At 29.5% G+C, this 10,422-nt stretch overlaps 1 protein-coding gene across 2 annotated transcripts in view; it reads right to left on the bottom strand.

Annotated features, from left to right (window-relative positions):
- Positions 1–10,422, bottom strand: part of LOC101239386 (exportin-5) — a 154,703-nt gene that overhangs the window by 143,382 nt on the left and 899 nt on the right. The gene's annotated exons all lie outside the window — the stretch shown is intronic.

Below are 10,422 nucleotides of genomic sequence, written 5' to 3'. Positions count from 1 at the left end.
ATATAAATATATATTATAAGTATGGAATATATAGTTACTATTTATACATATAACATTTTTTATTTTTTGTATTTAACAAACAAATAAATAATAGTTAGTAAATAAAACATACATAATCAATAATCAATTAAAGAAGATTTAAAACCTGTATGCAATAGTGAATGAAAACTTGTAAAACAATATTATTATTTGTGGTTATCAATAAAGTGTATAAAGTTTTAGAGATGTGCAATAAACAGTTATAACAAGGTTAATTATAAAGATAGGGAAATGTATCTGTAGGGAGAATAAAATATAAAAAATGTGGAATGGAATGAATGAATTAAGATAAACATGCGTCTTAAAGTAAAAGATTTTTTAAAAGTTAATTAGAAAAAAGAGTTTTAAGAAATTTAAAACTAAATGTTAAAGCAAAATAAGTGTCTTAATCTAAAAAATTGCAAAACTGTTTAAAGCAATTCAAACATATAAATACTTGTAAATGGATACATAAGTTTAATTTAAAAATACTTTTCATAATTTTAATAAGATCTAATGAATGTACCAAAAGTTATTTTTCAAGATAGCCACCCAAATTTTTTATAAGAAATAGATTTTTTAGCATCTAATTTGGAGAAATTTTTCACATAACATAAAATTTTAAATAAAAATAAAAGATTTTGTAGGATTTTTAATTTTTTATAATTTTATAATAAGATAATTAAAATGAAAAAGTTAAAACAAATCTTTAATTTAAAATTTTAAATAAAATAATTCACACACAAAACTGTTTTCATTAAAGTATTTGATGAACAAAAAAGATTTGCTGCAATTTAAAAAAAAATACATTTATTTTTTTTGGCGAGCGCTTTTTATGCACTTTTTATGCAAAGTTTTTGCAGGAGTGTAGGTGAGCACGAATAGGCTTGAGCGGGAAAGTACTGGCTAAATTAAGAAGACTGTATTTGCTTTTTTTTTCGTTAAATATGAGTTAAATATGAAGTTTTTATTACCGTAAAACTGATTTCAAAAATTTTTGAAATTAATTAATTGTGCTACAACTAAGTTAATCAAATGAATCTTGCAGACTCATCAATATAATATTCATCTTAATATTTTAGGATGGAAAAAAAGAAATAATGAAATTTAATATTGAGATGGTAGTAATATAAAGTGCTTCAAGGTGTTTTTTTACAAGAAGATATAATTGGATCAAGAGATGGAGAAAAGAGGGCATTCAACTAGGAATAGTTTATATTGTGTGGAAATATACAGATAACTGGGAATTAATATTTCTTTTTGGGAGAAAATGGTAAAAGCTGGTGTAAGAAAACTTGAATTAAGTTCCAGTTTGGAGCTTTATTTAATACTTTTCTTTATACTATATTTAAGGGGAGATTTCTTAAGCCAGCATATCTTTAAAGTTGAATTTTTAGATTTTATAAAACCTAACTTTACTTCTTTTAATCAATTTTGTACTTTTAAAAGATATCTTATACTGCTTCTTAATTATAAATGTTAAAAAGTTATGCTTTAGTGTCTGCCAATTATGGACATACCAAATCCAAATTTTTTTTATTTTTTTATCATTCAAAGTTTACCTATTTAAATGTAAAAGCTGAAGTTTTATAATTTAACTAGGTAAAAACTGCTATATTATACTTTATCTATGATGATTAAATTTAATTGTCTAAATAAATGTAAATAGTAATTGATATATATCGAATATTCCAATATCAACTTAAAATTCGAGAGTTTAACTAAATTTAAAATTTGAGCATAGGCCTTTGAAGTTTGAACTTGGATTTTAAAATTTAAAGTTTAGAGTTTTACAGAAAACAATTTGTAGGTAATTAATAATAGTAATAAGTGATTGAATAATTTCAAGGATGATGGAACTTGATTAGATTCATTGCATCAACTTAATTAAGCTTAGTAAAATATAAAACTAAATTATAAAAAATAAATTTAAAAAATTAGTAACTACTAGTTACTAAAAAGTGAAGTAATTTAGGTTAAGTGTATAATAATATATAAAATATAAAAGTATATAATAAATAAGTGAATTAATACAGGTTATTAGCCTATTATTTATTAAATAGTGAGCCATCATTAATCAGCCATTTTATAATTTTAAAATACAATCTTCTTCATTTTATAATTTTAAAATACGATTCTCAAATGAACTATAAAAAGCATATTTCAAACGTTGTACATGCAGCTAATACCAGAGCATACCTTATTTTAAAATGCTTATTTTAAAAGTCTTGCGATCTTCATATCTTAGTAAAAGCCTTCAATACATATATTTGGCCTATATTAGAATACTGCTCCCCGGTTTGGTCGTCATATTGTGTTGAATTAATAAAGGTAGTTGAGAACGTGCTAAAATATTTCACAAAAAAATCTTGCACTAAAACAATTTAATCAACGATAACAGTTCAGTTGCTTGATTTGGAGTCGCTTGAGATAAGTTTAATTGATAAATCTATGTTCTTTTTTTTATTAACAACAAAAACAACACACGAGGACATAACATAAAATGCACAAACAACAACATTGACTAGATATTCACAAATTTGGTTTCTCTTACTGAGTTGTTAACATTTGGAGTCGGTTTCTTTTTGATGTTGTTAATGCCAATAATATCAACATCTTAAAGAGTAAAGTTAATTCAAATATGTCAACATTGACTGCATATCTTATTGTTTAGTTGTATATAAATTATTTATTCAATGTTGTATGCTGCTAATTAATTTATTTATTTTGGGGAATGCAGTTAGTGTCCATCAATATGGACCTGTGTGTTGTTTAGAATATGTATTATTTGTTCTAATTAATACAATTTAAATCTAAATAACACCAAAGTAACTTAGTTAAGATAATTAAATATTTTTTAAATTTAACTTTATTTTTAGTTTACTAGTTAAATTTATTTATATTATACAATTCAGCTTCAAAAATTTTATTTAATATAAGAAAAGTTAAATTGAAAAAGATTTTAGCATGCAATAACTTGAAGTCTACTCTAACATTGTAGTTCTAAATCAGTTTTTATATTAAAAGTTTAAATATTCAATAGAATGCTTTTATTTTGCAACAAGATGATAATAAAATAATTAGTTAAAATTTAGAAGTAAAAAGAACATGTGTTTATGTTATTGTTATAAATTTAGAAGTAAAAAGAATGTTATAATAATGCCACTAACAGATTTTTTTCTTTAACACAAAAGAATATTAAAACAATTAATTTAAACTGAATACTTCATGTTAAAAGACCACTCTTACATATTTATCTTGTAGTTTCCTTAAGAATTGTTAAAAAAAAATGTGCAAATGATAATTTTTAATTTACTTAAAGATCAATGCAATGACATGAAAAATGGCAACAAAATTGAAGAGAATAATAATTGAATAAGCTGAAGGAAAAAAAAAATAATAACAAAGAATAGTTTGAAAAAATTATTTTAGTTAAATGCAACAATGAAAAATAATAATAAAATATGAATATATTCAAATATAAAAAAGGATTTTACCACCAGTGAAGCAGAATTAAAGTAAAAAGTATATACATATCAGTGATGTATACTCCTATTTTAGGTTTATCTAATGGAGGTAAATAGTTATATGATGTTGTTTAACAGATGATATTTATAGTTTCCCGTTTTTATTTTTTATAAAACATTTTGCATTCAGCAAAAATTTCGTATCGTTTAGTCACTTTTCCATATAGTGTCTATTGATAAAATCAAAAGAATTATTGTATATTAAAAATAATATTTACTTATCTACATTCAGAAAAAACAGCACGCACGCTGTTAGTGCAACTAGTTTAAAAATATGTAAAACTATTTACTAACTACATAATTAAAATATTGTTTATAACATACAAGCTTTTACAGACAATCTACAAACATATTTATTTTTTTCAAGCACATTTTATTTCTTCAAGTTTTATGATATGACGTCAGTTAGACTTTCTACAAATAATTAAAATGTAATTAAAGTAAGAATTTCTACCTTTTTTTTTTTTAATACATCAGTATTTTTTTCACAAATTTATTTCTATTAGATACTTTTTCAAAATTTGAATGAAATTTGTTATGTACTGCTAGTTTGTGTATTTTCGAAATATATATACTAAACTTTATTAATTTTTGAAAAATAAGGTTGTTTACAAAACCTTTTTTTTTCCAAAACTCTGGTTTTTATTTTTCAACCGGTTTTTTTATCAAACTAATTTATTTTCACTTTAATAATAACTGTTTACATATATATTCATGCTGGAGATTTACAAACAGTTATAAACTAATGACGTGTAAAGACCTATGTCATAGGTCTTTACATAGGTAATAAAAAATAGTAACCAAATTTTATCTTTAAATGTTTATAATATTTAATTTATATACTTATATACTGGGCGATTCTTGAATTACGTGTGTGACTCTGGTACAAATATTTTAAAATAAAAGAGCCATAAAAAATTGTTTACTACAGATATTCAAGATACATATTGCAAATATGTGACATAAATCTTAATCTTTAGATCTTTACTAAATCTTTAGATTTACGTGTGTGACAAATTTTGTTATGTGTGTGACACTGTACAAACTTTTAATAACTTAACAAATTTAAACAAATTTTTTTTTTAATTTTTTTAATATAACTGAAATAAAGATAGCATATTTATTATATGGAGTAGCTCTTTGTTATAAAGTTTTTTTAAAGTTTCAACTTTTTAAGCTTTATTTTATCAGGGTACATAGTTTCATTGCTCTTCACAAGGCACCAATCATTAAAAGCCATTTCTGGAGATTGGGAAAATATTTCGGGAGCTTGCATGTCATTAATATAGTTTATTTGAAAATCAGATGACTTTGAGTCATTTGTTTTGAAAAATGACTTGCATTCATTGAAAGCATTGACATGATAAATTTTTAGTATTTCCTGTATTTCTTTGACTCCTAACCAAGGTTTTTTGTTGTCTATTTTACTATTCTCTATATTAGCAATGATTTCATCATTGCTAATATTTGTCAGATCAGGTTATCCTGCTACTGGTAACATGTAACCCAGTACAATCTGCTTCATGTCCTGCTGCCTTGTAGGATACGCCTTTTTAGGCAAAGGCTAGGAGATTCCGACTCCGATTTAAAACACCCCCTGCCTTGGGGCTCTTGGTTGAGTAAAGGCTAGAGATGGTGTCTCGATAAAAATACTCATCTTGGGCAGATGTTAAATGCACCCAGCTACTGTCTTGTAGAAGGCCTCCTAGGCAAAGACTTAAGGGGTAAACAGATTCTATCTGTTGACCAGCCTCGCACCCCTTCTTCATCTATTAGGCTGGCGCAGATGTATTTTTAATACATTGTTTCCAGTTTAGGATGTTGAATGCTGGATCTTCTTGACTCAATGCATGGGTTTGCTTGTGTCACTGTTTTTATGACTAGGCAACTCATTCTATTATCTCCTTATGAGGGTACAGCTCTAAAACTCAGTTTTATGGTTCTGAGGCCGGCTGGTAGTCAGGTTTCCCGAACTCTGTGGTAGCTCTCAGAGAGGCTGATTCCATCAACAGCTGAAAAATATCAAAGTATTAACAGTGCCATGTTGCGCATGGATGGTGTCCCTGTTTGTACTTTTGGTGTGCATTGCGGAGGCCACATTTGGAGCCCTTTGTTACGGCTTAGGGTTTATTAGTAGTAATGAGGCAATTGCTTGGGCTATTAAACGGTGTTCTGAGTACTATCTATGCTTTGAGTCAAGTTCTTCAATCTAATTTAAAAATGAATAAAGTACCAAAAACTATAAAACACAAAAAACCATCATCATCACCAAGTTCTCTAAACCTATCATTCACTAATATTCGTGGTCTTCGAAGTAACTTTTCTTCTGTTGAGTCTTATCTCTTGCAAAGTTCACCAGACCTACTTGCTCTTTGTGAGACTAATTTGAGTTCGGCTGTCTCATCTTGTGATCTTAGTGTTGATGGTTATCTTCCTCTGATTCGTAAAGACTCCAATAGTCACATGCTTGGCCTGGGCATTTACATTCGTAAGAATTCACCTGTTTGTCGTGAAACTAGGTTTGAATCCACAGACTATTCTTTCATGTGCTTTCGTTTAGCACCACTTCACTCTATCGCCTTTCTCTTTGTTCTATATCGATCTCCTTCATCTCAAGACTGTACACTTTTTGATGTTATTTCTGATCATATTGACCAAGCCCTCTCTCTTTATCCATCAGCTAATATAGTTGTTGTCGGTGACTTTAATGCTCACCACTCTGAATGGCTTGGCTCTAGTGTCAGTGACTCTGCAGGCATTAAAGCCCACAACTTTTGCCTTTCTCAATCCCTAACTCAAATAGTCAACTTTCCAACTCGCTTTCCTGACAACCCGAATCATTTACCTTCTCTACTGGACTTATGTCTTGTTTCTGATCCTAGTCAGTGCTCAGTTTCTCCACATTCACCCTTAGGTGCTTCTGATCACAGTTTGATCTCTTTAAAACTAATATCTCATTCTTCTTCATCACCTGAATACCCCTACTATCGAACCTCTTACAACTACAGTAAAGCTGACTGGGATTCTTTCCGTGATTTTCTTCGTGATGGCCCTTGGGTAGAAATTTTTCAACTTCCTGTCGACAAATGTGCTTCTTATATAACTTCGTGGATTCAGGCTGGCATGGAATCTTTTATTCCCTCTCGACGATTCCAGGTCAAGCCTCACTCTCCTCCATGGTTTTCCTCACACTGTGCTGCTGCAATTGCCAATCGAAACCGTTACTTCCATATTTATCAGCAAAACAATTCTCCAGAAAACAGACGTCTGTTCATTACTGCTAGAAACAACTGTAAAAAGGTTTTGTCTAACGCCAAAACCCGCTATTCTCAGGTCATGAAATCTCGTATCTCATCTCAAAAATTAGGCTCTCGTGACTTCTGGAGAATCTTTAATAATATCAATAATAAGGGCAAATCTATAATTCCACCTCTCTTGTATGGTTCAGACTTTGTCACCTCACCTAAAGACAAAGCCGAACTGTTTGCTAAAAACTTTTCATCAATATCATCTCTTGATTCCACTAATTGCGTTCTACCTGATATTGCCAACAAACAGGTTGATTCATTGCTTGACATTCATATCACTTCAGCATCTGTATCTAAAGTGATTTCCTGTCTAGACTCTTCTACAGCTTGTGGCCCAGACAACATACCTGTTATTGTCTTGCAGAAGTGTTCTCCAGAGCTGTCATCTATACTCGCAAAACTATTCAACAAGTGCTTATCAGAGTCTTGTTTTCCAGCCTGCTGGAAAGCCGCATCTGTTATCCCTATCTTCAAAAATTCTGGGGAGCGATCTGATTCGTCTAACTACCGTCCCATAAGTCTTCTTCCTATCATAAGCAAGGTTTTTGAATCTTTAATTAACAAACACTTAATTTCTCATCTTGAATCTAATAACTTACTTTCTGACCATCAATATGGATTTCGATCTTCTTGTTCTACAGCTGATTTGCTAACAGTAATAACTGACAGGTTTTATCGTGCGTTAGATGAAGGTGGAGAGGTTAAGGCCATCGCTCTTGACATTTCAAAAGCGTTTGATAAAGTTTGGCATGCTGGTCTTCTCCATAAGCTTTCTTCTTATGGTGTATCCGGCAACATCTTTAAGATCATTGAATCCTTCCTTTCCAATCGTAGCATAAAAGTTGTCCTCGATGGACAACACTCTTCTTCTTATTCTGTAACTTCAGGGGTTCCTCAAGGTTCTATCCTTGGCCCTATACTCTTTTTAATTTACATTAACGATCTTCCAGATATTCTCACATCTAAGGTGGCATTGTTTGCTGATGATACTACCATTTATTCTTGTCGTGATAAGAAACCAACACCCTCTGATTGCCTGGAGGGGGCATTTGAGCTTGAAAAGGATCTCACTTATGCTACAGCATGGGGCTCACAGTGGCTGGTGAACTTTAATTCAGATAAAACCCAATTTTTTTCAGCCAATCGTTATCGCAATAATTTAGATCTTCCTATATTTATGAACGGTGATGTACTCGATGAGTCACCTACTCTTCATCTTCTAGGATTAACTCTTACTTCCAATCTTTCTTGGAAACCATATATCAAATCGGTTGCAAAATTAGCATCTGCTAAGGTTGCATCTCTTTATCGAGCTCGCCACTTTCTTACTCTGGATTCTATTCTCTACCTCTATAAATCTCAAATCCGGCCTTGTATGGAATACTGTTGCCATATCTGGGGCGGATCTTCTAATGATGCCCTTTCTCTTTTAGACAAGGTGCAAAAACGCATTGTAAACATAGTTGGACCTGCTCTTGCAGCCAACCTTCAACCATTATCACATCGTCGTAATGTTGCTTCTCTTTCTCTTTTCTACAAATACTATAATGGGCACTGCTCGAAAGAGCTAGCGTCTCTTGTGCCATCTATTAAAATTCATTCTCGTGTTACTCGTCATTCAATTAAGTGTCATCCTTTTTCTGTGACTGTTCCTAAGTGCTCCAAAAACGTCTAGTTTTTTTCCTCGAACATCAGCTCTTTGGAATTCGCTTCCTTCATCTTGCTTTCCTGATTTATATAATTTGCAATCTTTTAAATCGTCCGTCAATCGTTATCTTGCTCTACAATCTTCATCTTTTCTCTTACAGTAACTTCCAACTTTAATTAGTGGCTGCTTGCAGCCTTGTTGGAAGCGAAGATGTTTAAAAAAAAAAAAAAAAAAAAAAAAAAAATATATAGAAAATATTAGTAGCTGTCATTAATGGTTTGAAAACATAAAAAAAATTCATAGGTATTTATACACACACTTTCTCATTATTGCTCATACATTTTATTTGAACAAGAGCTTAAATCTTCCTCCAACACCATCTACAGCCTCTTTTCTATGTGAAGATGCAAAAAATTTCCACTCAAATGTTTTATTTTATTGCAAAGATAATTGGTTAAGTAATTTCATCAAACTTATTTTTAAATTCTGATGAGCTATCAATGAAAAGAGTTTCAGTATCATTATTACAGTTTTCAGACATAAGTATCTCATATAATTACCTAATAAAGCAGTAAACACTATCTTAGCCCTTGTCTCTAGTGTCTGAACAGATAAGATATGTTTGTAATTATTGCTGTTGAAAACAGTACCAGTAAACAACTAAACAGGAACTGTTTAGTTGTTTACTGGAGTAAACAACTAAACAGGAACTGTTTAGTTGTTTACTCCACAGTGCACTTAGTACTTCATTTGGATATTCGCAAATATATGCTATTGCAAAATCTACCTGAAGAACTCGTTCTCTTGCAATCCCATTGTCTTTTTCAAATTCAGCTTTTTGAACTCTTTTTATATGAATACCTTCCTGAAATTTAGATAAAGTAAATAGTGATTCCTCTATTACTTCTCCTACACGCCTATTTTTGAATTGTAATTGAAAACACCCAACATGAACTATTGAAAACACCCAACATGAACTATTGAAAACACCCAATATGAACTATTGTAGCTGATGCCTATTGCTTTAAATAATAAGCGAAAGTTCACGCGCAGTTTGCACTGGTCTATGGGTGTTTCTTCTAAAAAAGTATATTTTTTGGCCTAAGCTTACAAAATGTAGAGAAAGACATTATCTCACATTGATTGAAAAACAGAGTAAGCCTCTCCCAAAAACATTGTCAAAAAAAATTTTTACAGCTTTTTACTCTTTCCATTCTATAGAATCATTTAGTTGGACTTTAAATTTTTGTCTACCAACTTTATTTTGTTTTTGTTTTTTTTTTCTTTTTATGAATCCTTTTCTGTTCATTTTTGCAACTTTCATTTTTCACAGATTCTTGATCCTTTTAATTTTTATTGAACAGTATTCTTTTTCAGCTTTTCATTTTCCTCCGAATTTTTTAATCTCTCAGCTCAAGACATTTTTATTATTGTATATTAACCTAAACTTAAAACAGGAAATATAAAATTTTACAAAGACCTTACAACCAATAATTTATAGAACTATTTAATTCATTTTTTCAAGCTAATTCAAACTGAAATAACTTTTAAATATTACTATGGTTGTTTTCTTGTTGAGTTTGTTAAAGAAATTGAGAATAATTTTTAAAAAAGTAATTTATATCAATATTTATATTAAAAGCATTTATATTCAAAAAAAAATTTATATATATTATTTATGATTTATATGAGGATTTTCCAATCCTTATCAATTATTTACTTTCTGATTTTTTAAATTTAATGATCTAATCTGTGTAATGTCACACATATCATTAATTTTAAAACTATGTTACATGTGTGACCAAACTTTTTATAATTTTTATTTAGTTATTTTACCACAATATTATAACAAATTTTTATCGTTTTATTTCTTTAATTCTTATTGCTTATAACTAAGAATATTTTCAAAAAAAGCTTTTGA

This window comes from Hydra vulgaris, chromosome 09, assembly GCF_038396675.1.
Source record: "Hydra vulgaris chromosome 09, alternate assembly HydraT2T_AEP".
Lineage (NCBI taxonomy): Eukaryota > Metazoa > Cnidaria > Hydrozoa > Anthoathecata > Hydridae > Hydra > Hydra vulgaris.
This window is presented reverse-complemented; position numbering and strand designations above follow the sequence as displayed.